The sequence below is a fragment of the Mastomys coucha genome, unplaced genomic scaffold (genome assembly GCF_008632895.1).
Source record: "Mastomys coucha isolate ucsf_1 unplaced genomic scaffold, UCSF_Mcou_1 pScaffold22, whole genome shotgun sequence".
NCBI classification, from domain to species: domain Eukaryota; kingdom Metazoa; phylum Chordata; class Mammalia; order Rodentia; family Muridae; genus Mastomys; species Mastomys coucha.
The window spans coordinates 129,805,385-129,810,238 of NW_022196905.1; positions in this window are offsets into that span (position 1 = coordinate 129,805,385).

Below are 4,854 nucleotides of genomic sequence, written 5' to 3' on the forward strand. Positions count from 1 at the left end.
GAGTTCTGTGAGTTCATGGTCAGCCTGGCTTACATAGTGCAGTCCTGCTCCAGGAGAGGGGGGAAAACAGCTCCTTCTGACCCACAGTTCTGCATCTTTTCATTCACCTGATAGGCCGAAGCTAAGGTCTAGTGACCTCTTGGTTGTGGATGGTCACTGCTTATATTTCAGGGCTGCCGCATGGGTGCTGGCATAGGCTGGGATATCTCCAGGCCCTATGCTTTTTTTACCTTTTAAAGGTTGGTACTGGAGCTGGGCGGTGGTGGCCCACATCTTTAATCCCAGCACTTGGGAGGCAGAAGCAGGTGGATTTCTGAGTTTGAGGCCAGCCTGGTCTACAAGAGTGAGTTCCAGGACAGCCAAGGCGACACAGAGAAGCCCTGTCTCAAAAAAACCAAAAAAAAAAAAAGATTGGTACTGGAGGGCTGGTGAGACGGCTCATTGGTTAAAAGCACTGACTGCTTTTCTGGAGATCATGAGTTCAAATCTCAGCAACCACATGGTGACTCACAACCATCCATAATGAGAAACAAAAACTAAAGGGCTGGAGCAAATAGGACTGGAATGAGTGGGGACCTGAGCAAGAGGGAGAAGGGAAGGGGGTTGGAGGGAAGATTGGTACTGGAGATCACGTTCTTTTTGCATTACTAGCCAGCACTCTACTTGACTGGGCCATCTGCCCAATCCTGGTTAGTCTTTTGTTTGTATAGACTTTATTATTAAACAAAAAATCCTTTAAGTAAATAAAGACATCACACACCCAAAAATAACTAGGCCCAAAGTCCATACAACTTAGTGAACTTACATACTTAGATTTAGCATTAGAAACAGAAGTTGTAGTGAAGCAGGGATTGCATGCCTTTAATTCCAGCCCTGGGAGGCAGAAACAGGCAGATCTCTGAGTTGGAGGCCAGCTTGGTCTACATAGTTTCAGGACAGCCAGGGCTACATATAGAGACATTGTCTCAACCTAAAGAGGAAGAGAAGAGAAACCAGCTATGAAGCATAACCACATATACACTTACCCACCAAGAAAAAAATCCATGGCAAAATTGAAAGTAGGAAAGCAATTACCTTTACATCCTCCGGTTACAAGCTTTTTCTTTTTTTTTTTTTTAACAGTCTCACTATGTTGTCCAAGTCAATCCTGCTGCTCTTTCCTGAGTGCTGGGATCTTGGGTGTATACTGCCATGGTGTTGTCTCCTGCCTGTCAGGACTTGCCTGACAGCTCTGGTCTAAGAACTAGCAGGAGAAATGAAGCCCCAGGGCTCCAGAGAAGACACCCCTGGATGTCTAGGCAGAGCAAGTATCTCAAGTCTTCCTTCTCATACTGCTCACACAGGAGAGCGCTGGGCTAGCTCTGTACACACAGAGGAGAGCGCTGGGCTAGCTCTGTACACACAGGTGAGCGCTGGGCTAGCTCTGTACACACACAGGAGAGTGCTGGGCTAGCTCTGTACACACAGGAGAGTGCTGGGCTAGCTCTATACACACAGGAGAGTGCTGGGCTAGCTTTACTCACACAGCAGATCCCTGGGCTAGCTCTGTACACACAGAGGAGAGCACTGGGCTAGCTCTGTACACACACAGGAGAGTGCTGGACTAGCTCTATACACACAGAGGAGAGCGCTGGGCTAGCTCTGTACACACAGAGGAGAGCGCTGGGCTAGCTCTGTACACACAGAGGAGAGCGCTGGGCTAGCTCTGTACACACAGAGGAGAGGGCTGGGCTAGCTCTGTACACACAGGTGAGCGCTGGGCTAGCTCTGTACACACACAGGAGAGCGATGGGCTCTGTACACACAGGAGAGTGCTGGGCTAGCTCTATACACACAGGAGAGTGCTGGCTAGCTCTATACACACAGGAGAGTGCTGGGCTAGCTCTACTCACACAGCAGATCCCTGGGCTAGCTCTGTACACACAGAGGAGAGCACTGGGCTAGCTCTGTACACACAGAAGAGAGCACTGGGCTAGCTCTATACACACAGAGGAGAGCACTGGGCTAGCTCTGTACACACACAGGAGAGCTTGGGCTAGCTCTGTACATACAGAGGAGAGCGCTGGGCTAGCTCTACTCACACAGGAGAGCACTGGGCTAGCTCTGTACAGGGTAGCTTTTCAGGCAGCAAAGGAGGAAGTGTGTTCAAACTTCTAACTATAAGATCATGATCAAAAGTTCTACAATCTAGTAATGAAAAATTTTCATAAAGGCAACAATTCCCTGGGTAGAGTATATATTCTATATAAGCACAAGGCCTTGAATTTGAATCCCCAGAGCTCACTGACTCTGCAGCCTGGCCAAATCAGTGAGTGGCAGGCCCATGAGAGAGATTGTCTCAAAACCAAGATAAAGCTGGGCAGTGGTGGTGCATGCCTTTAATCCCAGCGCTTGGGAGGCAGAGATAGATGGATTTCTGAGTTTGAGGCCAGCCTGGTTTACAGAGTGAGTTCCAGGACAGTCAGGGCTATAGAGAGAAACCCTATCACAAAAAAACAAACAACAAACAAACAAACAAAACCCAAGATGGACAGACTCGATGTTCTGAGGAACATGTGAAGTTGGCCTCTGGCCTCCACACATAAGTGTACACATGGACATACACATCTGTACACACACACATACAAATATAAACCTAACAAAAGGGGGAGATGACTCAATGTTTTAAATAACTTCATAATTTGGTGTTAGGCCACAGACTGGAGCTAATTAAGGTTCAATGAGGAAGATCGTTTTTGCATGCCAGGTATGACTGGGGTGGGCTCTGGATTGCATTGCAGGAAAGCCAGCTTCAAGTGTCTCCCCACCAAAGGCTGGCAATCCATGCTGCCAGAACACAGCAGAAGTTCTGAAGGGTGAGCTCACTTTCCAACCCTGTCACCGGCTACATGAACTGGGTTCCTGTGAGGAAAGATTGGGGCTACGTGGGAGGACGGTGAGAGAAGAATAAAATGAGACCAAGGCAAGTTTCTGATCAAGGCCCAGTGTTTACTTAGGAGTCTGAGTGTATAAAGGGAGGGGACCCATCCCCCTCAATGCCATCTCCTTGGCCTCATCAGGGTCTTGCTGGTTGTCAGGAACTCTTTGGCAGACTGGCTCAACAGGTGGTGGCTCCTTGTAGGAAGCTGCAGATGTGGCAGGACAATAAATTTCACCTAGGTTGGAAGACTCCACCCTAGGTGGGCTAGCCGGCTGTGGCAGAGCAAGGTCGGAATCAGCCTGCACCAGGCTTGGGTAAGGGCACAGGCGAAATACCTTGTACTTAAGCTCAGAGAACCTGAGTTTGAAGGGCACACAGAAAAAGCCAGGTGTGGCCATATGCACATGTAACTGAGGAGCACTGAGGAGACTGGGGGTGGGTCGGAGACGGGATTCCGAATGCAAGACGACCCCAGCATACTGGATCAATAAAAACCTCATGCTCATTGCATCGATCTCCATCCCTATTTCTTCGAGAGTGGGGCGCCCACGGCCGAATTTAACAGATTCCTGACACTTGCTAGTCAGCCAGCCAGACTAGCCATCCAGGGAGCTCTGGGGTCAGTGGAAGACCAGGAAGGGCTGGAGGGAAGGCTCAGCATCTAAAAGCTAATACTGCTCTTGTAGAACGTCCTGTGAACTCCCTCCCTGACAGTCTCATGTGTCCTGACTAGGAAAGCAAAGCAAGGGTGTTAAATTGGAGTGTTAATGAGCAAGCTTTGAGACAGTGGGGAACCCGGATGAGGACAAATTGTAGAAGATTGCTGGGGTCAGGAGAAGGAGCCACAGTCATATCAGAAAATCAAAAGGAAAGTGGTGTAGCGAGTTCTCTGTGGGAAAAAAAAAAAGGAGCAGCTAACCCAAGTTTCCAGGCCCAGACTGCAGTTCCCTCTATGGCCAGGAGAGGGGGCGAGAGGCCGATGCTGTGCGTAGTTTCCAGGCAAGGCTAGGTCACTCAGGAGTGAGATTAGCATTCCAGAGCCAAACCAGACTAGCCAGGCTGTCTGGTTTTGTCTCATCCAGGCAGAAGGGAGGGAACAGTCGCCAGCCGCCAGAGTAAGAGCAAACAATAAGGGGAGGGACATGGAAAGACGCTCCTAGATTGGAAAACAAAGCTCTGGGTCTCTGTAGGTTTAAAGGAGTGGCCAGATTGTCCGTGGGTTTTTCCTGTCTCCAATGCCATGGACACTGGACAAGGACAATGATGATATCCAAGGAGAGAGGACGCTGATATTCAAACCCAGTGTAAGAGGAAGCTACCTAGGGGACAGGAGAGAGGACAGGCTCAGGCCTGCCCTCCAGCTTCTGCAGACATCTGAGGCTTCCTGAACCAGGATCTGGCTTTTGCCAGAGACTGGGCCTGGGGCCTGTATTCTGGGCTCAAGATAGATCACCTGAACCTACTTTAAAAGGCTGTTGTTGGCTATCCGTAAGGCACTTACTCTTCCAGAGAACTTGAGCTCAATTTCTAGCACTCATGTGTGGCACCTTACCACTGACTGTTCCAGACGATCCAACGCCCTCTCCCAGCCTCTGGGGACTCCTGAATTCAGGTGCTGCATACAAACCTGTGCAGGTAGGGGACTGGAGAGATGGCTCAATGGTTAAGAGGACTGGTTGCTCTTCCAGAGGTCCTGAGTTCAATTCCCAGCAACCACATGGTGGCTCACAACCATCTGTAAGGGAATCTGATGCCCTCTTCTGGTGTGCATGAAAACTGAGCACTCATATACATAAAATAAGTAAGTCTTTAAAAACAAAAACAAAAACAAAGCCTGGTGGTGGTAGCGCATGCCTTTAATCCCATCACTTGGAGGCAGAGGCAGGTGGATTTCTGAGTTCAAGGCCAGCCTGGTCTACAGAGTGAGTTCCAGG